Source organism: Lissotriton vulgaris, chromosome 7 (assembly GCF_964263255.1).
Source record: "Lissotriton vulgaris chromosome 7, aLisVul1.2, whole genome shotgun sequence".
NCBI lineage: Eukaryota > Metazoa > Chordata > Amphibia > Caudata > Salamandridae > Lissotriton > Lissotriton vulgaris.
Window position 1 is genome coordinate 373,881,678 of NC_141695.1, and position 22,962 is coordinate 373,904,639.

At 49.8% G+C, this 22,962-nt stretch overlaps 1 protein-coding gene across 3 annotated transcripts in view; it reads left to right on the top strand.

The window, feature by feature from the left end:
• Positions 1-22,962, top strand: part of PPP6R1 (protein phosphatase 6 regulatory subunit 1) — a 1,178,344-nt gene that overhangs the window by 1,149,739 nt on the left and 5,643 nt on the right. The window lies entirely within an intron of this gene.

The following is a 22,962-nucleotide window of genomic DNA, read 5'->3' on the forward strand; positions in this document are numbered from 1 at the left end:
GTGTGAGATGGTAGGTCCGAATTGTTTGAGGATACGGATGGGAGCTGGATCGTTGGGGGAGCCACTTTTCATGTTTGAGAGAGCTTTCAAAAAGTCCTCATTGGACAGCTGATTGAAGCTATCCAGAGTCGGGCTAATAGTGGAGGGTAATGAGGCAACCAGGGGGTTGTTGTCAGCTTTAGGTGGGAGTAATTGCAGAATATTAGTGATTTTGTTTTGAAAAAAACAAGCTACTTGGTTGCATCTGGCAACTGTGGGTTGCTGATTTGAGGGGGGATTGGGTATTTTAAGAAGCTCTTTGACTATTTTATAAGTCTCTCGGGACGAGTTGGATGCAGCTTTAATTTTCTCGTCGAAGAAGGAAGCTTGGGCTGATTTTCGCGCTGCTTTGTAAGTCCTCATTGCTATTTTGTATTCTTCCTTGATGAGAGGGTCCCATTTTTTCCTCCATTTTCGCTCATGGATTTTGCAAATTTTTCTTAGGTTCCTGAGTTCTTGTGAGTACCATGGATATTTAAAGGTCTTACTTTTTTTCTTTAGGTCTTTCTTGGGAGCGACTATATCCAAAGTGGAGGTGAGCCAACTAGTGAAGTTATCATCTGCTTTTACAGGGTCGGGGTCTGCAAGAGGGGTGGAGCGTGTTAACTCCCGGGTCCAGCGCTCAAATGATAGTCTGGACCATATTCTATCATGTTCTCTGGAGATTGGTATATGGGGAGTATTTAAAATGGTTTGCCAAGTAAATGAGATGAGAAAGTGGTCGGACCATGGGAGAGGGAGTGAGGGTCGAACTTCAATTTTTGGCAGGTTGGCGAAGAGAGGGTCTAAAAGATGCCCCTTGGTATGAGTTGCCTCTGAGTTGAGTAAGTGGAGGTCAAGTGCCTTTAGTTCTGAAGTGAGGTCCCCTGCAATTTTATCTGTGCTGTCCTCGAAGTGTAGGTTTAAATCTCCGAGCAAGATGAAATTGGAGGTCGAGGTGCAGGAGGAGATAGTGGATTCTAGTAATGAACTCACAAAATTTCCTAGACTGCCGGGTGGTCGGTATATAAGGATACCTGAAAGGGATTTGTTGGGGGTTATTTGGAGGGAGAAGTGGACGCTTTCGCAGTCCTCAATTCCTCCTTCTTGTAGCCTGCATATGAAGGTGTTTCTGTATACAATCGCTAAACCACCTCCTTTTCCCTTCATTCTGTTCTGGTGATGTATAAGGTAGTCATGGGGTAGCATGTTGACAATGTCAGCTTCAGAGTGAGACGTCAACCAAGTTTCCATGAGGGAAAGTATATCTAATTTTAAGTCTTGGATCAGTAATTTGATCTCTAGTGCGTGCTTGGGAGCTGATCTACAGTTCAGCAGAGCAAGGCTGACAAGGTTGGGTGATTGGCGAATGGTTATCCCTGGAGACTCACTCTGGGGCGAGGGAGGAGGGGTGGGGGTGGGGGTTGAGGCGGCCGTGCAGAATTGTAGAAGGTAGTCACGTGAATGTCTGATTCGGTGACTGTGAGAAACGGGCATAGTGGGTGGCCCTGTGCCCGGCCTTGCCCGGACGAGGCCCAGACGGGCTTGCCTCTGGCACGCCTCCGGCTGCGCGGACGGGAAGAGGACTCCATTTTATAGCGGTTGGGCCCAAATCACCCAGCCACTAGAGCGCTGTCCAGGCCCCGTTCCAAGATGGCTTGCCGTGGATTCTTGCCTCGAGGGGGTTTGTCTAGGAGACCGGGAGCCTTGAGAATGGCTTTGTGCCTTGTAATTGAATCTACAATGAAAGCGGCTCAGTGCGGTCGTCAGGGGCAGTTTACAGAGACTTTACACAATAAACACGATAAAAGCAATAATGACGATTTTTTTTAAAAAAGCGCTATGCTAGTATAAAGTGCAGTGCTTAGAAAATAACAATTTTTCTGTTAATAATGAACTAACCTCCCGGCATTTGCCTCAGGAGTATTATGCAATCAATCTAAGGAGTTGCAGTGATAGGCTCTTTTATAGCGGTTGGGCCCAAATCGCCCAGCCACTAGAGCGCTGTCCAGACCCCGTTCCAAGATGGCGACCGTGGATTCTTGCCTCGAGGGGGATTGTCTAGGAGACCGGGAGCCTTGAGAATGGTTTTGTGCCTTGTAATTGAATCTACAATGAAAGCGGCTCAGTGCGGTCGTCAGGGGCAGTTTACAGAGACTTTACACAATAAACACGATAAAAGCAATAATGACGATTTTTTAAAAAAAAGCGCTATGCTAGTATAAAGTGCAGTGCTTAGAAAATAACAATGTGTGTGGGAGTGTAGAAGTTGAGGCGGCTGTTGAGGTATCTTGGGCTTTGGTTGTGTAAGGCTTTGTTTGCGTGGGTGAGGAGACGGAAGGTGATTCTCTTGTTGACCGGGAGCCAGTGCAGGTCTCTCAGGTGTCCTGAAATGTGGCTGTGTCGGGGGATGTCGAGGATGAGTCTTGCTGAGGCGTTCTGGATCCGCTGGAGTCTCTTCTGGAGTTTGGCAGTGGTTCCGGCGTAGAGGGAGTTGCCGTAGTCCAGTCGGCTGGTGACGAGGGCCTGGGTGACCGTGTTGCTGGTCTCGGTGGGGATCCACCGGAAGATCTTACGTAGCATGCGCAGGATGTTGAAGCACGACGAGGAGACGGCGTTGACTTGTCTGTTCATGGAGAGGGAGGAGTCCAGGATGAAGCCCAGGTTACGTGCGTGGTCTGTTGGTTTGGGTGCGCTGCCCAGGGCGGGGGGCCACCAGGAGTCGTCCCAGGCGGAGGGTGAGGAGCCCAGGATGAGGACTTCCGTCTTGTCTGAGTTCAGTTTCAGGCGGCTGTTCATCATCCACTCGGCTATGTCTGTCATCCCTTCGTGTAGGTTGGCTCTGGCGGTGACGGGGTTGTTGGTGAGGGAGAGGATCAGCTGGGTGTCGTCGGCGTAAGAGATGATGTTGAGGTTGTGTTGGCGTGCGATGGCCGCAAGGGGGCTCATGTAGACGTTGAAGAGGGTGGGGCTGAGTGATGATCCTTGTGGTACGCCGCAGATGACTTCGGTGGCCTCGGATCTGAACGGAGGGAGGCGGACTCTCTGTGTCCTTCCGGCGAGGAAGGAGATGATCCATTCTAGTGCCTTCTCTTGGATTCCGACGTTGCTTAGTCGCTGCACTAGGGTGCAGTGGCAGACCGTGTTGAATGCCGCGGAGAGGTCCAGGAGGATGAGGGACGCTGTTTCCCCGTTGTCGAGCAGGGCTCGGATGTCATCGGTGGCTGCGATGAGGGCGGTCTCGGTGCTGTGGTTGGCCCGGAAGCCAGATTGCGGGAGGTCGAGGGATCCGTTCGTCTCGAGGAAGGCTGCCAGCTGCTTGTTGACGGTCTTCTCGATGACTTTGGCCGGAAACGGGAGGAGCGAGATGGGGCGGTAGTTTTTGAGTTCGGTGGGGTCCGCTGATGGTTTCTTCAGTAGAGCGTTGAGTTCGGCGTGCTTCCAGCTCTCTGAGAAGGTCGCGGTGTCGAAGGAGGTGTTGATGATGTCCCGCAGGTGGGGTGCGATGACAGCGTCGGCCTTGTTGAAGACGTGGTGAGGGCAGGGGTCGGTTGGAGATCCGGAGTGGATGGAGTTCATCGTGCGTCTGGTTTCTTCGGTGTTGATCGGGGTCCAGGCGCAGAGGGTGGTGGTGGGGGGTGCAGGTGCGGCCGTGGGGCGCGTTGGCTGTGTGATGAAGCTGTTGTGTATGTCTGCGATCTTGTTGTGGAAGTAGGAGGCGAGGGAGTTGCAGAGGTCTTGTGATGGGGTGAGGTCGTTGTTTCCGGCGTTGGGGTTGGAGAGCTCTTTGACGATGTTGAAGAGTTCCTTGCTGTTGTGTGCGTAGTTGTCCAGTCGTTCCTTGAATCCGGTTTTCTTGGTGGTGTGGATCAGTTGGTGGTGTTTTCGAGTGGCGAGCTTGAGGGTGGTCATGTTGTCTGGTGTTGGGTCTCTGCGCCAGGCTCTCTCGCGGGCTCGGCAGTTCTTCTTGGAGCTCTTGAGTTCGTCGGTGAACCAAGGTGCTTTCTTACTGCCGGGTCTGTTAGGCGGGGTCCTCAGATGGGCGAGGTAGTCTGCGCAGTTGCTGATCCATTTCGTGAGGTTGTTGGCGACCTGGCTAGGGTTCGCTGAGCTGGCGGGGGGGTCCTGGCTCAGGGATGCGGCGAGCTGGTCGGCTGTGATCTTGTTCCAGCTTCTGCGTGCAACCTGTTGCTGGTGGTGGTGGATCGTGTTCTTTCTGAAGCTGAAGTGGACGCAGCTGTGGTCCTTCCAGTGGAGTCCGGTGGCGTGGTTGAAGGCGATGTCCTTGCTGGATGAGAAGACGGGGTCGAGTGTGTGTCCGGCTTGGTGGGTGGGGTTGGTCACCAGCTGCTTGAGTCCGAGGTTGTCCAGCAGGGTGGTGGTGTTGCGGTCGTTGTTTTTTTCCAGGTGGAAGTTGAGGTCCCCGAGGAGGATGTAGTCAGCGGAGGGGAGGGCGTGCGGGCTGATGAAGTCGGCGATGTCTTCGCTGAATTGTGTGCGAGGTCCCGGGGGTCTGTAGATGAGGGTGCCTCTGAGAGTGGTCTTGGGGTCGGTGTGGATCTGGAAGTGCAGGTGTTCGGCGGTTGTGAGGGTGTCGTCGGTGTTGGTCGTGATGCGGATGGTGTTCCTGTGGATGATGGCGATGCCTCCTCCGGTCTGATTGCCGCGGTCCCTCCGGGTGATCTTGTATCCGTCCGGGATGGCGATGGCGATGGCGATGTCGGGTGCTGAGGAGGCGTTCATCCAGGTTTCCGTGAGGAAGGCGACGTCTGGTGATGTAGTGTCGAGCAGGTTCCAGAGCTCCACGGCGTGTCTGTGGACGGAGCGGGTGTTGAGCAGGATGCACTTCAGGTGGTTGTTGCTGGTGGTCGGCTTGGTGGGTGCTGGTGCAGTGCAGGTCCGGATGCAGGTGAACTTTCAGGAGTGGCAGCTGAAGGGTCCGTGGGTGCGTCTCGGGGCGGCTCGGTAGCATCCCGGGATCCGCCCGGCGTTGAGTGCGTTGAGTTTGGTGGCGTCGTAGGTCCGGCTGGTGTCTGCGGGGGCCAGGGGTTCTGGCGCTGGGCGCAGACGGGCTTACCTTTGGCGCGCCCGCTGCACGTTTGCCACTCTGCCATATGTGGAGAGTGGGGGGGCGGAGCGAGGGAGGAGCAGCTGGGAGGCGGGAGTGGGGCGGCGAATGGGAAGGGCGGCCGAGGGAAGGGGCGCGCCGCAGGCGGGCAGCGGCGGGGAGCGGGAGGTGGCGGGAAAACGCGGCAGGGGCTGAGCACAACAAGGGGCAACAGGGGACAAAGGCAACGAACGAAGTAATACTAAATACCACAGGGAGGGGATACAATCACAGAAAAACAAAAGAAATACAAAGCAGAATCAGCACACAAAGCGGAACGAGAAACAGGAAAAATTACAGTGCAAGGCAGCGCAAGCAGCAGCGGTCAGGGGCCAGGAGCACAGCTGCAGGCAGCGGCGGCCCTCGGCGGGAACCAGGGGCACAGCTGCGGGCAGCGGCGGCACTTGGGGGCAGCCTGGGCTCACACACGGAGGAGTGAGCGCGGTGCGTGGGGTGACCGGCCCAGAGGGTCAGAGGTCACTGCTCACCACCGCGCTCCCTCTGTCCTATATGGTCCAGTGGGAGGGAGGAGCAGCTGGGAGGCGGCAGCGGGCGGCGAATGGGAAGGGCGGCCGAGGGAAGGGGCGGGGCCGCAGGGGGGCTGCGGCGGGGAGGTGGCGGGAAGACGCGACAGGGGCTGAGCACAAGGGGCAACAGGGGACAAAGGCAACGAACTAAGTAATACTAAATACCACAGGGAGGGGATACAATCACAGAAAAACAAAAGAAATACAAAGCAGAATCAGCACACAAAGCGGAACGAGAAACAGGAAAAATTACAGTACAAGGCAGCGCAAGCAGCAGCGGTCGGGGGCCAGGAGCACAGATGCAGGCAGCGGCGGCTCTCGGGGGGAACCAGGGGCACAGTTGCGGGCAGCGGCGGCACTTGGGGGCAGCCTGGGCTCACACACGGAGGAGTGAGCGCGGTGCGTGGGATGACCGGCCCAGAGGGTCAGAGGTGGTGACGGAATCTGGGGTTAGAAGTCTATCAGAAGAACAGGTTATTCAACTTCTGTAATACTTTTTCTAGTAAAGACTCTAACTGCAGACTCCTCACCGACACTCCCATCCTCCCTGTTCTGCAAAGTGGACCTTTCATCTAGAAGATCCTATTAGACTCTGCACACTGGTCAAAAATAATTATGATGTGGCTTCATGTTTTTTGGTACAGAAATAATAACAAATTAAAACTGTTTCAGTGTGCCCCTAAAAGAATTTACGAGGTATATTAAATTGTCACTTTTTATCTAATAGCGATAAGCTTTGGCAAATTCAACAAATTTGACACATAATTATAATTTTTTTAAACTGTTGTAAGTCCCAATGCAGTTACTCAGTCTCTTTAGGCGACCAACCCTGCCTGGGAGCCAGTCAGGGGGACCAGTAAGGTCCACAGAAAAACTTACCTTTCCAGGAAAAGTAGTCTTCAGTTCAGTTCCAGTTTCAAAGGCTCCTTACCATTTACTAGTATGGAGTGGTCCTGATGCAAGCAAGCGATACAGGATGCTGAAGATGCTCAAGTATGCTGAAGTTGCTGTGTGGTCGACTGGTCTTTCTGGGGCTACTCTTCGGTCCACAGGCTTATCTATCTGTTCTCTCCCACTGGCCACATCTGTCCCTTACTCGCCCTTCCTCCTCGTCACGTCCCCCTCCCTGTTTACCACCTTCACTGCTCCATACACCCCCTTTCCCCCCTGTCCAACCTCAGCCCTCATCTCCTCCAACCCCTTCCCCTCCCACTTCTGCCACTCCCGCTCTCTTCCTTACCAACCTGACGGACCACTAACCTCCCTATCCTGACTGTGCAATTTTCCGGCTCTCTTTTCAATTTGTGCCTTATGATATTTTTGATTATCGTATCTTCCACATTTTGGTGTGCTTATTTCCCATATTTATTATTGTGAAATCTGTCAGGCGGTGACTTTTTATGTTGTTTATATACATTGATTCTATATATGTCCCCTGTATTATTGACCTTCCTGTCTCAAAAATGTAAAGCGCTCTGATACCCCTTGGTCCAGCCAGCGCTATATAAAACCTCTTAAATAAATAAATAAATAATATCTGAATTCCAGTCAACAGTTTTGTTCTTTAGGCATTAACTTGCTGTTCTCCAATAACTCTCCTGGGACCAGCAGCTTAGAGGTAGCTTTCTTGCATCTTATCTTGGTTCATTGGGCTGCTTGGTGGCGAGGAGGCCGATTTGGTAATCTGGGGTATCCACACGCCCCAGCTGTTGTGGCCCTGTTCTGCGAACAGGAGGTCAGCACACCCACTCTTGAAGTCTTTCTTCAGCTGGGCTCAGGAGTCTACTTCTCCATGAGCAGGACACACAGATACCGTCCCTCTTCCTGTGCTAGCTCCCCGGTTCATCAGGTGCAGTCCATGCCAGTACAGCATCTCTTCATCTGGTCCTTGATGCAGCAGGACAGTCTTCCTTTGTACCTCTTATCAAGTCTGAGATTAGAGTTCTGGATTTCGGGGTGCCCTTTATATACCCAGAAAATGCCCTCAGGGGGAGGTTGTGGTCACCAGTCAATTGGCTGAGAGGTTCCCTCCCTCCTGATGACTTCTTCCTGTGAAGTGTGGGTATCCCAGAATGCTCTATTCTGCCCACTCTCAAGATTGCAGAACCCTGCTCTCGGGCTCAAGCGCTTGGGAGCAGCCCTTCACACACGTACTTGCTACTTGCCCTTGAAAGGCGGCTTGCACTTTGAACTTCCTCTTTTGAGCCAGCATCCCGTGGGGCTTCCTGCCTCGAGGATGTTAAGCCTCCTCGAGTGGCAGGCCTTTATTGTTACTTTTCCTAGGAGTCGCTTACACGTCTCCCGAGTAGGGCAGAAGGCGGTCCGGGGCCAGCCTCAGTAAATGGCCACTGGAAGCTTTGAGCAGCAGAGTAGCAACTTTCTAAAGGTTGCATGTGTCAACATGTTAAATTAATTTCAACTTCTGCATCAATCAAGACTTACTGTAATGAGCTGTTTGATACCTTGAAGTATCAACTTTGGCAGTCCCATTCAGAAGTTAGCACAGCTGAGTTGTCAACATGTAGCTCTGTACTTGCCAATGGAGTGACTAATCTCTTTCCCAGTAAAAATTAAAATTGTGGGTTTTTACTTTTAGAACATGTTAAACAGATGTTCTACATTACTAATGTTTTGCACCCTGCCTTAGGGCTCGATAGTCCTGCTCTAGGGATGACCTGTACACATTAGAAAGGGAGTTTGTGCTTTGCAATTGATTAAAATGACAACGTCCAGTCAGCAAGTGAAAACTGCCCCTCCAGTCTGCTGTGGCAAACTTTGAACCGTGTTCTACCTCTTTTCCCTCAAGTTGGCACAACAAGTGCTGCAGTCTCTAAGGGGACACACTAACTTATAATCCCTGGGTGCTATGCTAGGGACTCAGAACTATACCAATTGGGTGTAAGTCAATCAGCTATGTACCTTTAAAAGGGTTGGAGCATGTATACAGAGCCCTGATTAGCTGTACTCTGGGCATTTCATAGCCATTATTCCATTGCAAGGAGTCAAAATGGGGGCAAACAGTGGGGGCGAAACCTGCCAAAAACCTGTTTTTTCTCACGAACTGTGGGATCTTGTGTAACTGAGTGAAGTGGTGTGAGGAAATGGGATGTATTTTATGGTGTGATTGGGCTGTCTCACCTTGTAATACACTTACCAATCCCTTTAGGACCCTTTCGTTTGTCAAACTGCAGCTTAACCCTGGCAGCTTAACCCTGGGTAGCTGTGGCTCTGATTAGCAAGGCTTACACAAAGTAACAAATGTTAATTATTTAAACAGCACCAAAACAATTGAAGAAGAAATCAACAAGACACCGAAGAAATCCAATACCAATTTGCAAATATAGAGTGTGTTTTCTATGTATTTTTAGACACCACAATTATAAATGATCCACCAAAGGGTTCTGTAGGTATGGAATGTGCAAGGTATAGTAAATCAGGTTATTTCCCTCAACCACGAACAAGCTTTGGCAAATTCAGTGACTTTGATATCAAAATGTTTGAGCTAGTTCCAATGTAGTCACTTAGGGTCACTTTAGGTGACCAACTCCAGTAGAGAGCCAATAAGGAGCACAAGTAGGTTCCTCAGAAACAGTTACCTCTGAAGGTGAAGCAGCATTCAGTCAGTACCAGGCACAGTTCTTCTTTGCAGGTCTTTCTTGTGGAAGTGTCCTGATGCAAGGAATGAAGGATGCTGAAAATACTCAAAAGGTGCCGTGGATGCAGTGAGGTTGACGGGGGGGGTCATGCTGCGACTACTCCTCAGTCCACAAAGTGGGTAAGGCGGTCCTGGTCTCAGTCGACGTCCCTGAAAGTCCTCTCTGTGCTGGCAGAAGTTCAGTCGTCACTGGACCAAGTCGCCCAGTGTCGCAGTCACAGGCTACACCTTCCTGGGTTGATAACTCGTACCTCGTACTCTGGGGGTCCCAGCTGCACTCTGACGACACTCTCCGAACTTGGTTGCAACTTTGTGCATCGGGTCCTGGTTCTGCACGGTGGAGGATGGCGATGGGTAAAGAGTTTGGGCTACCAATTTGACGTAGCAAGCTTCTCAGCTGTTGTGTCCTTGTGCTGTGTACTGGAAGCCAGCTCATTGACCGTTAGGAGTCTCTTGGCTTTGGCTGAGCTCTGGAGACAACATCTACTTGTGCAGGACACAGCAGGCACAGTCACTCTTCTTTGATAGCCACCAGGTTCTTCAGGTAGACTCCATTCAGGTGCAGCCTCCTTGCTGCTTCCATGGTGCAGCAGTCCAGTTGTGATGAATGCTAAGAAAAAGCCCTTAGGGCAGGATGCAGTTGCTAGCCATTGCGCTACCAGATTCCTTCCTGCCTGATGACCACTTCCTGCGAAGTGTGGCATCTGGGCATGCCATTCTGCCCACTTCCAATAACCAGATAAGGAGGGCAGGCGTCTGGATGATGTAGGCAAGAGATTTTCATCTATGTCCAGCCTGCTGTTCAGAGCAGCTAATTCTCTGGCTATACTTGGACGTTACGATCGGCAGATGTGTTGCGACCTGTCCCCGTATCGCGATCAGTTTCCAGAAGATAGAAAGAAGCAAGAAAGATTCTCCAGGAAGGTGAAATGACATCAGCAGAGATGATTGATTGTGCAATGATTGTTGCAACAACTTCCTTTCGATCCTTGGCTGGAGCGGCTGTCCTTCGCCGACAGGGCTGGTTGCGGCCGGAAGTCCAAAATAAGATTTTAGATTTTCCCTTCGATGGGTAAGCGCTGTTTGGAAAACACATAGATGATGCTCTCCAGGACATTAAGAAGGATACTGAGACAGCAAAATCCTTAGGGACTCTGCAGTACTGCAACTTCCCATTCAGAGGAGCGAGGGGAAGAGTTAACTCTTCATATAGGGTAGGTTACCAACAACAACGGTACTACTCATATGGTTCCCAGTCTCAATCCTACAAGCCATAATATAACCAATGGCAGAACCATTCTTCTTCTTTCTCTCGCTCGAACAACAGAGGAAGACTAGGTCGCCAGGGCAGAAACAACTCTAAACGCCAATAGCGGCTTGCTGGCTCTGACTACTGTCACCTCCCCTCCTGTGTCATCAGTGGGATGCAGAGTATCATTTTACCTCCAGAACTGGCAGCAAATAACATCAGACCGTTGGGTATTGAACATCATTCAGAAAGGCCATACCCTGGAGTTTGTCCAACCACCACCATCCAAGCCCCCTCGCGCCACGGTATCGAAATATCTCCATCAAATGCTCCGCAAAGGAGCTATAGAACCGGTCCCTATCTCTCAAAGGGGAAAGGGATTTTACTCCCGGTTCTTCCTGCTACCGAAAGACGGTAGAAAAGTGATGCCCTACTCTAGATCTGAGGGAGCTCAACACCTATCTCATCAAGCATTCCTTTCGGATGGTTTCTCTACAGGACATCCTTCATCTTCTCAACTCAGGGAATTTTATGGGAACTCTGGATCTAGAGGACTCTTATTTCCACGTACCCATTCACCCAGCTCACAGAAGGTTTCTTCGCTTCACAGTAGCCAAGAGCCACTTTCAATTCAGGGTTCTTCCCTTTGGACTGCGATCTGCTCCACGGATCTTCACAAAGGTATTAGCTCCGGTAGCAGCCTTTCTGCGGAAACAAAAGCTTCAGGTCTTCCCTTAACTGGACGACTGGCTGCTAAAAGCTACTTCCAAACAGGCAGCAGAGAAAGCAGCCAGCAGCCAGCAGAGAAAGCAGCCAGCAGAGAAAGCAGCCATAACGTGTGTGGAGAAGTGTGGCTCACTGGTTAGAGCAGGTAGACCCTGAAGCAGAGGTCAGACCCGGGACCAGGGTTCAATTCCTGACGTGGCAGGGTCTTGAGCTCAAATGTCCACGGAATCGATAATTCTCGCTTCGGTGCCTGACCTAATCATGGGTTCACACTCTGCAACTCTGGGCATTAAGCTTGCTTAATCTCCACAACGGCCCCCTGCGGCGGGATGCCTGGCTTTCACCTTGGGGATGCCCTGTAGGGGCTATCTCACAGGGAAAAGCCAGGACGGGTTCCCAAGGCAAGCGCTTAGAGACCCCTGGGTGATAAGCGCTATATAAATCCAATATACAATACAATACAATACAATACAACGTGTACACGCCTGTTTGCCAATCTCAGCCTACAGATCAACGAACAGAAGTTTTCTCTTCGTCCGTCTAGGACTACCACATTTCTAGGAGCTGTTCTAAACACATCCGTAAACAAAGGGTTCCCAACTGTGTAGAGACCAGAGAAACTAATGTCCTTGGCTTCTCAACTGTTAAGAAAAAGGTCACTTTCAGGTTGCCTCTACAAGTCCCTGCTGGGGTTCATCTCCTCAGGAATACCCCGGATTCCTCACTGCAGGTTAAAAATGCTTCCACTCCAAGAAGAGTTAGACTTGCAGTGGTGCCAGGTCAACGGATCCTTTGACGACAAGATCTCAGTTACCGAGGCCATGAAGGAGGCGGCGAGATGGTGGATGACCAAAGAGAACATTTCTCAAGGTCTGTCTTTCAGACTAGCACCGGCTCCACACATAATAACTACGGACGCCTCTCGAAGGCTGGGGAGCAATGTCACAAGATCTCCATGTAAGCGGACGGTGGCAGCCTCCGCATCGTATGTTGCATATCAATATGTTGAAGCGCAGAGCGATTTGCCTGGCCGTACAAACTTTTCTTCCACAATACAACAGTCAGTCCTGATACGTACAGACAACATGACAGCCATGCACTATATAAACAAAGAAGGAGGTACCAGATCTTGACTGTTGTTGCAAGAAGCCCTCCCGTCCTCTGCCTTTACAGCCGATTCCTTCGCTGCTTACGATGTCCCAGGGTCAAGTCTGGCATCCAGATCCTCCCTCGCTTCAGCTCTCGGCATGGATCCTGAGCAGCGGGAATTTATTGTACTGAATCTCTCAGCAGAGTGTAAAGAGGTACTTTCTCAAGCAAGAGCCCCAAGTACAAATAAGACTTACAGATTGAAATGGAAACGTTTCTGTATCTGGTGCCAGCACAATGGCCTCCATCCTTTGGAATCGGAGCCGCATAAAGTTCTTCCATTCATTTTATCTTTAGCAAAAGCGGGACTGGCTCATTCTTCTATCAAAGTGCATCTGGCGGCAATTTCTCGCTTCAGGCGCACGTCTTCAAGCCCTTCCCTCTGGTCGGCAAGGATAGTTAAACAGTTTCTCAAGGGCCTCTTCAGGGTTTTTCCTCCAGTAAAGCCTCCTCCTCCTCTCTGGCATCTAAACTTGGTTCTCCCCCAGCTCATGAAGCCTCCTTTCGAACATATATACAAGGCAGAGTTGAAATTCCTCTCCTGGAAGGTAGCTCTTCTGGCTTTGACTTCTGCGAGGCGTGTGGGAGAAATGCAGGCCCTCACCATTCGGGAACCTTTTCTACAATTCAAGAAACAGTGGTCATACGTACTAACCCAAAATTCATTCCTAAAGTTCCTTCAGACATTCATTTGAATGAGCCAGTAATTCTTAAGACCTTTTTCCTTGAACCGGCTACTCCAGCAGAGAAAGCACTTCACTCGCTGGACATTCAGAGGTGCTTAAAGTTCTATCTTCAGCTAAAAAAGGACTTCAGAAAGTCTTCTCAAATATTTGTGTCTTAGTAAACTACATAAGGGATTTACCCTGTTCAACCAGGGATCGCTCGTTGGATCACCAATGCTATATGATATTGTCACAAGGCAGCTGGCATGCCCCTGGAAGGTAGAGTCTGTGCTCATTCTACGAGGGCGATGTCTTCTTCTACAGCCATCTTTGTGGGTGCCCCTATCCGGGAGATCTGCTGTGCAGCGACCTGGAGCAGTATGCATACGTTTACAAGGCATTATTGCCTGGAGTCTGCGGTACAGTGACACAGCAGTTGGCCAAGCAGTCCTGAGGAACCTCTTCCAGTAGTGGTGAGCTTTCCCTTTCATCCCTCCTTCCATGTTACTGTTTTATCAGCTCTAGCACATTTTTTAACCTTATGTTTTTATGTTTCTAAAATTTCTGAATATATTATTGACTATTGAAAATGGCTTAATGATTTGTTTACTATGGCTCTGTTCCTAGTTTGAGATGGTTATGGTTCCAAAACATGTGCTGATAACTGCTAGCTACTCTTGATACAAGCATGGGAATCTATGAAAGTTCCAATACTGGAGTAAGAAAACAAGTTACTTACCTGTAACTTCGGTTCTCCAGTATTGGAAACTTTTATAGATTCCCATGCGAGCCACCCGCCTCCCCTGGGAAAGCTCAGCCTCGTCCATCTTCAGTGGTTTGTTTACACTACGGCTTCGAAAATCTGAGGTTCTGGGCTTCTCTCAGAAGAGTTCTAGCGGGTGAGGCTAATCTGATTGGTGGTTCATTTTGTCTTGGTCTCTTTTACAAAAAGAGGTGATTCGTTTGCAAAACAAGAATGGGCTTAGGCCTAGGTTCTGTTTTTAGTGGTGGTTTTTATTGCTATTTTATGTATACCGGGGATTCCCATTCCGACAACGGGGAATGATATAAGCATGGGAATCTATGAACGTTTCCAATACTGGAGAACCAAAGTTACAGGTAAGTAACTTGTTTTCTTTATCTGCCCATGGGCCCGTTTTTTTCCGTGCCTGTAAAGTTGCTTTAATTTACATTGCCAGTGGTCTTGCCATAGTTTTTGTAAGGAGCTAATGCTCTTTTTCCTCTAATCCCGATGTAGATCTTGTCAATTGTTAATTTCAACAAGCTAGTTTTCTCTGAGAGTTTGTTGGGTTAGTTCGCAGACCCTCTGAGTGGGTATAGCTATGGTATTTATTTCAAAAGTTAGGGAATCTGCGGCAAGCTCCTAGGTTAAAGTCCGGGCAAAGGGGGTCTCAAGTTGGCACCAAGTCCACACCACCACTGGGGCGGCAGGGTGCCTAGGAGAGATTAAGAACCCAATGCAATCCTATAGAGGCTGCCAGTTTCGGATTTTGGCTGCAGGCTCGGTCTAGGAAGTCTTCCGGGAGGAACCAACAGCAGGGCAAGTAAGTTGGATGGCTCAGGGGCATGGGTACACCTCAGATACTCTTCTCCAGGGCGCAGAACGGACGGATGCAGAGGTGCCTTTTGAGGTTGAATTTCACCTTCCCGGTCCATTTGTGGTTTGGGGGGGTTGTCTCCATGCAGAGGCTGTAGGCGACGTCTGGGAGTCCTTTACGGGGTCAGCCCACAGTGGATTCACTGGGAGACCTTGCTGTGACCGGTGGGCCACACTTGGACTCTGGCCGTAGGCGACTAGTGTGGTGGGGATTCCAAGCATCTAGTTTCTTCGTCCTCAGCAGGCTCAGAGTCTGTCTTTGGAGTTTCTTTTGAACAGAGCTGCTGTTCACAGGAAATCCGGTCTTTGTTGAATGCAGTCAGTCCTACCAAGGGTTTTGGAGGTCGCCGGCTGCAGGACAAGTCGACTTTTGGCGCAGGACGTCTGGAAACTTCAGACGGGCCGGTAAGGCTGGGGCCAAGTCAGTTCTTCTCAACAGTCTCCTCTACTGTGCGACTTCTTCCATCCTTTTTCGTAGGTTGTAGGAATCTATGGACGCAAGGTTCAGGGTCCCTCAAAATACTACATTTAGGGGTGTTACCGGGGTGTGCAGGTCGGGACCAATTGGCCCTTTCCTTGGGGTGAGTACACCCCCTATTATGCCCAGTTGGAGGGGGACATGAGCCTCTCTAATTGGCTGGGTCCAATGAAGGGACTGTTATTTGGGCTTAACCTCGCCTCCCCAACCTGAGGGGTGTGGTTGGCAAAGGTGGGAACACCTCTCCTAACTTGGGTTTCCTGTCAATTCTCCCACCCAAAGTGGGGCTCAGAACCGGTAGGAGCCAGTTGCTGAGGCAGCTAAAGACAGCTTACAGAGGTGGCAGTCCGTTGAAGCTTCCTTTTCGTGGATTCAGTCCATCCTGGGGGAGGAGGCATGACACCTCTACCCAGGTTGGCCTTTGTTTCTGGGCCTAGAGAGCGGAGGCCCTCTCTACCCAGGGGTCCACAAACCTGTCTGGTGGTCGTAAATGGTAGGCACCCATGTCAGGAACCACACCAGGGCTGTTTGTTGTTCAGGAGGTAACTCTAAAATGCCCTCTGAATGCATTTTACGTACTGGAAACACTGTGCGTTTAATGTGCTGAGAAGTTTGGTGGTAACTTCCCAGGTTTCAGTGAAGCCATTATGGAGCTGTGGAGTTCGTAATGACCAACTCCCAGACCATACACTCTTTATGGCTTTACTACACTAACAATGTCTAAGAATGGACTTAGACACTGTAGGGGTACAGTGCTCATGCAACTGTACCCTCACCTGGGAGTTAGTACACCATGCTAGAGGGGTGTCTTATCTAGACCCAGGCAGTCTGTTGCAGGCGATGTCGACTCTTCACTTTTCTCTGCACCAAAACATGCAGCCTGCAATGGCAGGGTGTAGGTGTGAAGGTGTAGAGCCTCTGAGGGTGGCACAATAGGTGCTGGAGCCCTTAGAGGCCTTCCCTGGTACCTTTAACAGGGGGATTACCTGTGGCCCGAAATGTGCCAATTGTGGGTACCAAGGTACTGGCTTGGGTAAGAGCACAGGCCCTAAAACCTGATCGGCAGGGCCCCAATGCACATCAAGATGAAGTGCATTAAGTGTCAGGCTAAAAGTGTGTGGGGGGGCTACTGCAACAGAAACCTACACCTTCAGTAACAAATGATCTGGTGAAGATATAGTCTAGCTGCGGATTCCTTATCGCCCTACCCATCCTCCCCACTCTGCAAACGATTTGTAGTGTAAGGGGCATTACTTTTACAACCCTGGTTTATTCACCGGTGGTCGGTGTTTAAAGTAACTGTGTGCTTTGTTGAACCATTTGATCTTTCCTTATGGACCATGTCGGGATGGGAGGCTTTTACCATTTTTCAGTACTGATTTTATACACAAGTGATCACTCTTTCATGTAGCTGCGTGATTTATCAAACCATTTGATCTTACCTTGAAAATCTTTTTTCTTTTATATAGTCTTCAAAAATACATTAATCTTTTTTTGGCACACTGTTTCCACAGCCAGTTTCTATAGCGGCTCTGCTTTGTGGCGCGGAAGGTTTCACAGAACAAACTGATGTCCGCACACAGGAGGGGACTTATGCCTCCACTGTCCAGTGATGTCGCAACCATAGTGGACATCATCACTGAATCGTACGACAACGTGCCCTAGCGGGCAGAGGTACTGCTGAAAAATTTCCGGATCCAGGGTAACGCCTTGGGAGAAATTTTTGAATTTCCCAAGCGTCAAGCCGGATCCGGAAACCTTTGTGTGAGCAGTGCCCCATGCACCATCGAGTGGCTCCGTTCAGCTCGCGTGACGTCGTCGGCATCGGTTAAGATATTGCAGGTGTCACACAGTCGCACTGAGGTCATTACTTTTCACTTTTCCACGCCAGAAACGCAGAACAATTAAGTGACTGACTTGAGTGTGAGCATAAGCTAGGGCTCCGGAAAAGGGAGCAACCCTAGCCCTAACAAATGAGTCTACAGAGCAGGGAGGCATTGATGGTTCTGTAAGGAATCTGCAGCTAGGTATTGTCATTAACAGATAATGCATTACAGAAGGTATGTAACTTGTTCATCTGATAGAGACTTCTAGTTGCAGATTCCCTACTGTTGAATAGATACCCAAGCCATACCATCCTTGTGGTGGGTTGTGGACAGATTTCTCACACTAAAAAGGCCTGCAGGACCGAACGGGCAAAATGCCAGTCCTTGCGCACCTGACTGTCCAGGCTGTAATGCTTGGCAAACATGTGCAAAGATGCCCACCTTGCTGCCTTTCAGATGTCCAGGACTTAGGCGCCCGAGTTAACCGCGTGGTCGCAGCCTTCCTCCGGTGTAATGAGCTTGTAACCTTCAGGGGGCTGCTTCTTAGCCATCTGCTTTTGAGAAACCCTATCCCACCCTGGCTCGTGGATAGTTATCGACAGACTCCTGATGATCCAACGTTCCACTCTGCACACCCTTTGCCAGAGACCCTCGTCATCCAAGCATCCTGTTTGGGTATTCATTCTAGTGATGTCTTTCCGACAGCTCGCTCCAAGTATGGCCTTGAAATCTATGAACGCCAATTGTCTTCTGGCCCAATAAAATCATGTATTGTGGGACATGGCCCAAACGATCTCCCTCCTGATATGAGAGACCAAATCCAAGAACTTAAAACGGACAGTCAGAACAATTCTTGACACATTATTAAATCTGGACTTTGGTACTGCGGATTCGGTACTTGTTAGATTTGGGGGTCTTTAGTTGGCATAGGTAGGTACGTATGACAAATAGGGAACCTTGCGTTTAGTCAGGGTAAGGGGGTACACTCCTAAAAGCTACCAAGCTACCCCCTTGGTAGCTTGGCATGAGCATACAGGCTTATCTCTGAGGCAGTGTGTAAAGCATTTGTGAATACATGCAGTAACCCAGTGATAACACTACAGATGAACACCACACAAGTTGTAGTATAAAAATAGGTATTTTTATATAGACTTAACACAAGACCACAAACGACAAAAATCCACAATACTGTACTTTAAAAATGGTAGAATTAGCTTAGTTCTCCTAAGATGTTAAATGCGACACTTTGAGTCAATGTACCTTAGGATGCAGGGAAGGTGATGCGTCGGCTCCTTACATCGGTTCTTCTCTGCGAGGGGAGGTGATGCGTTGGTTTCTTACTGCGATTCCGTGGTGGTGCAGCCTGCAACGCCGTGATGCGATGAAGATCCGGTGCAATGAAACAAAGATGGCGTCTTCTCTTGGATGCAACACGATGCGTGCGCGCCCGACAGCCGTGCGTGGACTCAATGATTCTTCTGAGCCGCGACAGGCCCAGCGACATGCTTCCCAGTGATGCGGCAAACGATCCTCTTCTCCGGCGATGCTACGGCGGCGACACGCTTCTTCTTCGTGAGTCACGGTTCCAGCTCCTTGCGACACGCAGTTCCTCAGAAAGCCCAACACAACTGTAGGCACTTCAAAAGAACTCTTGGGGAGCTGATGGGTGAAGTCTGTTGTCCCTGAGACTTCAGCAGGCGGCAAACTTTTTCAAGCCCATGGAGATCTTCACAAATTGATGAAACTACACAAAAAGTTCCTCTCTCCTTTCTTTGGCAGTCAGGCAACCACTGTAGGCCAATCCCCCAAGCAGCACTTCAGCTTAGGGATAGTCTCTCCTCAGTCTCTCTGGTTCCTCTCCTCAGCAAAGGTTTCTTCTTGTTTCCCAGTAGTGATCTAAAGTTCTGGGATCTGGGTACCCTTTTTTATACACAGTTTATCTTTGTTCTCTGAAGGCAGAGAGGCCTTTGCCTAGTCCAAAGCAGTTCTGGTCAGTCCTGGAGCACTCTGTTTACATGACTCCTTCTTTCCTTTAACAGTGCAGGGCAGAGACATCAAACGCACCACAGGAGGTGGAGCCAGCATTGTGGAGGGAAGGCACAGCCCTATTCAGGTCTCGGGTGCAACTCCTCCCACCCATCTACATGTAGATCTCTCTATTCAGCCCTGTGCTGACTCGCCATGTCTCCTGGAATCCCCCAGCCCCTGTCGCTCAAATTCCAGACAAGGAATACACAACCTAGCAGAGGCTGGCTTGGATGGTTAGACAAGAAAATACCTACTTTCTAAAACTGGTATTTTCAAAAACAGAAAGTTAAAACCAATTTCACTAAAATATTTATTTTATCATTCTGAATTCAGGCATACTAAACTTTTATTTCTACCTAGATCCCTGAGTCAGTTAGGATTATAAAATGTAATAATCAAACTGCCCATTCTGGCCTATGGGGAATAGGTAGCCTTGCAATAGTGAAAAACGAAAATGGCTGTAATTCACTATTAGGACATGCCACACATCAAGGCTTGTCCTACCTTATACTTACAATGCACCCTGCCCTTGGGCCTACCATAAGGGTGTCTGAAATGCAGAAAAGGGAAGGTTTAGGAACTGGCAAGTCGGTGCATTTGCCCAGTCAACATGGCAGTACCAGACTGCACACAGGCTCTGCAATGGCAGACCTGAGACACATTTTACAAGGCTGCTTCTGTGGGTGACTCAATCGGTGCTGCAAGCCCACCAGCAGCATTTGGATTCACAAGCCCTGGGCACACTCAGTGCACTGTACTACGATCTGACAAGTAAACCAAATCAGCCAATCATGGAGTCACTAATCCATATATCTATTTACAATAGGGAGCACTTGCACTGTGGCACTGGACAGCAGCGGCACAGTGCCCAAAGCATCTAACACCAGCAAAAAAACATCAGGCAACAGCAAAAATGGAAGGGAGACCCACGCCAAGGTGCCAGGTCTAACAGTACTTGCTTACCATTCGCCATTATGCTTGGCTTTGAACGTCTCCTCTGATGTCCTAGCCAACTTGATGGATCTCCCTTTTTATTGGGTTTTTCTATTGAAGATAAAGTAGACTCTGCTCTGGAGCACTAGTTCTACAGCGTCTGCTTCCGACCAAGGAAAAAAATTCATGTTGCCACTGTTGATCCGGACAAAACCCACTGAGACTTCAGCACAGCCTAACTCTCCAGGCTATACATAGGCCCCAGTAGAGGTAAGGATTGCGGATCAACCTTGCAACATTTCTCCTCCCCTGCTCCACCAGGAAATCAGGCCTAGTTTCCATTCCCAACTCTACACAAAGCCTATGGGAGGGCTGGTATTTCACTTTCTTTCGACCTGGAAGTCCCTTACTTTTAACTATAGGGCACTTCAAATTATAGAAAGAGCTACACCCTTCCCTTCCTTCAGGTTCTGCCATCCTTTCTGCCCCCACCCTTTTCCCACCTTCAGGCAATTTGGACTTTCTGCAGCAGAAGGTAGCTCTCCTCAAAGATGCGATGGGTTTTGTGCCAGAGAAGAAAAGAGGCAAGATTGCTATGCATGTTACTTCCTGGTGCCCACAAAGGACGGTGGTCTCCTTCTGATCCTGGACCTCAGGGACCTGCATTTCTTCCACTAACGGTAGAAGTTAAAGATGCTGGCCCTAGCCCAAATTCTACTGGTGTTATAGCTTGGAGACTGGATGATGTCACTCGACCTGCAGGATGCATACTTCCACATCCCTAACCTGTTATCACACAGGAAGTACTTCCAATTTATGGTGGGTTCTAAACACTACCAATTTGTGGCATTACTCTTTAGCTTGACCTCGGCACCTCAAGTCTTCACAAAGGTAATGGCAGTGGTTGTGGCACATTACAAATGGTCAAGTGTCTTCATTTTCTCGTACCTGGATGACTGGCTCGTGAAAGCCAGCTCGCTGGATGTGGTGCAGCCCCAACTTCAGTTGACCTCAGCTCTGCTGTTTAGCCTGGGCCTTTTGATCAGTGAGCCCAAATCTCACCTGTGGCCCTCCCAATGACTCCAATTAATAAACTTGGTAGGGGACACTATCCTTCTTTGCACCTTTCCTCCCCCTTAACATAACATAACATAACATTTCCTCCCCCACATGGAGTTAGAGACATCATGGAGCTTGTCTCTTCTTTCCAGTTCCTGAGAGTCTTATGATTGATAGGTCTGCTGGCTTCCTGCATCCTCGTAGTCACGCATGCACATTGGCCTATCAGGGCCCTTCAGCGGTTGCTCCACTGCCAGTTGCTCCAGTACGGTGGTGGCCTGTCAGACTCTGTCTTGATCTCCTCCAGCACTGCAGCGGAAGTGGCTTAGTGGGGGAACGAGGAGAACCTTTCTTGTGGAATGGCCTTCACTCCCCCTCCAGCTGACGCTGCAGTAGTGATGATGCCTTCACTCTAGGGTGGGGAGCTTGTATGGAGGATCTGGAGATCCGGGTCCTCAGGTCTCCAGAAGAGCGGGTACTTCACATCAACCCGCTGGAACTGCAGGTGATTTGGCTGACACTCAAGGCCTTCCTCCCCTCCATCGTAGATAGGTCCGTTCCGATCTCGACAGACAACATGACTGCAATGTGGTACTTGAACGATCAAGGGAGATTAGAGGTTCATCTCCTTTGCCTGGAAGCATTGAGACTGAGGTCTTGAGCACACCTCCCAGGGATCTGGCTCACAGCCTAGCATGGTCCTTGAATGTCAGAGCCAACAGCCTGAACCTGCATTACCTTGTTGACCACAAGTGGCATCCTGCTGGAAGTAGTCAGGACATGTTCGCTCAATGGGGCACTCCTTAGTTGGACTTATTGTGTGGAGTGTATAGTGTGGAGAAGTGTGGCTCACTGGTTAGAGGAGGCATACCCTGAAGCAGAGGTCAGACCCGGGACCAGGGTTCAATTCCCAACGCGGCAGGGTCTTGAGCCCAATTGTCCATGGACTCGATAATTCTCGCTTCGGTGCCCACTCTAATCATGGGTTCACACTCTGCAACTCTGGGCATTAGCTTGCTTAATCTCCACAACGGCCCCCCCGCGGCGGGATGCCTGGCTTTCACCTTGGGGATGCCCAGTACGGGTTATCTCACAGGGAAAAACCAGGACGGGTTCCCAAGGCAAGCGCCGAGATGCCCTAGGGTTAGTCGAGCGCTATATAAGAACACACATACATACATACATACATACATACATACATTTTCAGCCTTTTTAAATGCACAGGGCCACCTCCGCCCCCCAAATGCCCTTGATTCCTCGAGTTCTCAAGAATATTTGCCAAGACTGGGTCCAAGTTATTTTCTTAGCCCATATTGGCTGAGAAGGTTGTGGTATGTGGACCTTCTGCACTTCTCCACATGTCTCCTGCTTCACCGTCCACTCAGGCAGACCTTCTTTCCCAGTCGGAATGGATGATTCTGCACACCAATCTCCAAGATCTCCACAAACATGCTTGGCGGTTGAACGGGCAGAACTGACCTTCTTACATCTGCCACCAGATGTTGTCGACGTGATTCTGCCTAGTCATTGCCCATCCACTAAGTCTGCTACTCCGGCAGATGGGGCCATTTTGTTGTGTGGTGCATGGACCTCTTCTCGGCCAAACTTTCTCAAGTACTGCAATTTACACTTTACCTTGTTCAGAGGAGCTGTCAGTTGGCACTGTGAAAGGATATTTTGCTGCTTGTCTGTCTTTCTCTGTGTGCCTGATCACCCCTCCATGTTTAAATCTCCTGTTGTGATGCGTTTCCTCGAGGGTCTGACCAACCTTTTCCTCCAGCTCCTTTTGTGGTTCCTCAATGTGACTTTAAATCTTGTTCTTACCTTTTTGGACTTGTACCTTTCATATGTTAACCCTGAAAACTGTGTTTTTCGTTGCAATCACTTCTGCTAGAAAGGTCAGTGAGCTGTGATTCCTTAGCTC